This window comes from Neolamprologus multifasciatus, chromosome 23 (assembly GCF_963576455.1).
Source record: "Neolamprologus multifasciatus chromosome 23, fNeoMul1.2, whole genome shotgun sequence".
In the NCBI taxonomy this organism is placed as follows: Eukaryota; Metazoa; Chordata; class Actinopteri; order Cichliformes; family Cichlidae; genus Neolamprologus; species Neolamprologus multifasciatus.
Genome location: NC_140460.1, coordinates 41,199,758 through 41,202,377, shown reverse-complemented (window position 1 = coordinate 41,202,377; position 2,620 = coordinate 41,199,758).

The following is a 2,620-nucleotide window of genomic DNA, read 5'->3' as shown; positions in this document are numbered from 1 at the left end:
GGTACTCCGGCTTCCTCCCACCGTCCAAAGACATGCAGCTTGTTGGGACAGGTTAATTGGAAAATCCAAATTGTCAGGTGTGAATGTGAGTGTGAATGGTTGTCTGTCCCTGTGTGTTGGCCCTGCGACAGACTGGTAACCTGTCCAGGGTGTACCCCGCCTCTCGCCCTATGACAGCTGGGATTGGCTCCAGCGCCCCCCACGACCCTGAAAAGGATAAGCGGAAGTGAATGGATGGATGGATATACATTTGTAAATGTTCGATAACAATATAACTGACGATATAATTGACACTAGACAAAATACTTTACAACTCCACAAGTTAATTAGTACAGAAAAACCCATAAATGTATTTTCACTTAAACAAGCAGCTGTTTTTATGTGCATTAAAGTTATATAAAAATTTAACAGTGCAAATGCAAATTCCTTGCTGACATATCCTCAGCATAACCATGTATAATATCCACAAAACTTAAAAAGAGGTCATACACACACAACGCAGTAATATTGATGAACATGTTGAAGCACAGTACGTATCGCTCCACGAGGCTCCGCCTACGATAGCCGTAATGCTCCGACAATCCATCAAGCGGTGCGGCTTCGTAGCTTAGCAAAGTCGTACTGAAACATTTGACAGATTTTCGAGTGCCGTGTACATAAAATCGTTTTGAGGTCAGTAAACACAACCAGAGTTCATACATAAGGCACACAGGATTATAAGGGGCTCTGTCTCTGGATTTTCGATATTTCATTTTCTTATCGTTGCCCAACATTATACCGGTATTACCGTGAACGGTATGATGTGGCCCAGCCCTACTTTCCTGGGTCTTCCAAATTACTTAGTCAATTTCTGGAAAATCCGTCCACCATTCTTCAGCCTTTGGATAACCTGTTGAGAAAAGATGCTAAATGGATTTGGACCACGGAATGTGCAAAAGCATTTAAAGATGCAAAAAGTCTACTGCTGCAGAACAAAGTGTTGGTGCACTACAGCACAAATCTGCCATTGAAGTTAGCCTGTGATGCGTGACCTTACGGGGTGGGCGCGGTCCTTTCTGCTGTCATGGAAAATGGAGAGGAAAGGCCTGTGGCATTTGTATCAAGGACATTAACTGAAGCTGAGCGGAAGTATGCCCAGATAGAAAAAGAGGCCCTTGCCATAATTTTTGGAGTCAAGAAATTCCATAAATATCTGTATGGAAGGAAATTCACCCTCATAACAGATCTCAAGCCACTGCTGGCTATACTAGGGCCAAAGCCAGCTGGAAAAGTGTCTTCCAGAAGTGCTGGAAGACCTGAATCATGAACATCCAGGCATCTGTCATATGAAATCACTTGCCCGCAGTTACCTGTGGTGGCCAGGCTACGATAGTGATATACAAGAACTGGTTCAAAGCTGCTCAGTCTGTCAGGCTGTGTAAGTATTTATTATTTTAGTTCTATAAAATTATTAATGCAAATTCTAGTATCAGTCTATAAATAGCCAAGCATAGTGGTCATATGTGCCAAAAGATGTCATTATTATACCAATTAGTAATGTTAATACCACAATATTAGCTGCAGGGGGCAGTATAGCCACAGGTTATGGAGTATTATATTGATGTCTAATGTAAAGTAGGCCACTGAGTGTTGGAAAGATATTCTTTGAAGATAACTCCCTTAGGGCTGAGAAAACAACAAAGAAGCTTCGAAATGATAATAATACAATAATAGTAATAAGTGGTGCATGAATGAGAGAAATAAATCATGGATTGTTGGCTTTTAGACAAATCTTTCCAAGAAAACCCAGACTGAGTTGAAAGCTCTCTGATTATGGCCAGTGTTACTTACTGTAAGTTAATCTAAGTTATCATGGCGTGCTGCTCCGTCACAGGCTGCCAGCTCTCCTGGATGTATACGGCACAAATGTGGTGACAAAGAGATCTTTTCAGTGGTGCAGCCAGCCAAAAGATCTCTTATTTGCACTTGTCCCGCATCTGCTTATTGTTTTGAATGTACATTGTAGGACATAAAGAAGTTCTATTTGTTGTTTCTTGGAGATAAAGTAACTAATTATTGTGAACTTGTGAGTCCACAAGCTTATTATTTTGGTTAAAATCATTCACAAGTAACAAGACTATTGTGTTATGGCTCAATATGTCACGGTCATGGTCAGGGACCCAGTGTTTAGTGTTGTTTATTATTAACAGTCTTTTATTTTCACTTTCTGTGTTCAACGTTTGCTGCCGTATCCCCTTGTGTCTGTGTTATGCTTCCTGTTTTACTTTGAAAGTCCGTGTCCTGTGTTAATGTTTTCAGTTTTGCTTCCCCTTGGTCTCTCACGCTGTACTCTCCTCCTGTGTCTCATTTGTGGATTTAAGCCCTGTGTCTTCTTCTGTTTGTTGCTGGTTCGTCTGTATATCATCCATGACATTTCCCCTGTCTTCAGTTTCTTTTTACTTGTTTCTAGTTTCCTCCCTGTTTAGGTTTTGTTAGTTTAGTCTTTGTATTCCTGCATTTGCGTTTATGGTTTTGGGCTGCGTCAATAAAAGGCACGTTTTCAGTTTAGGTCCTCGTCAGTGCAGTTTCCACATCTGCCCTAGCAGCCGTGGCACAAAATGAGTGGAACTAAGGAAAGTGT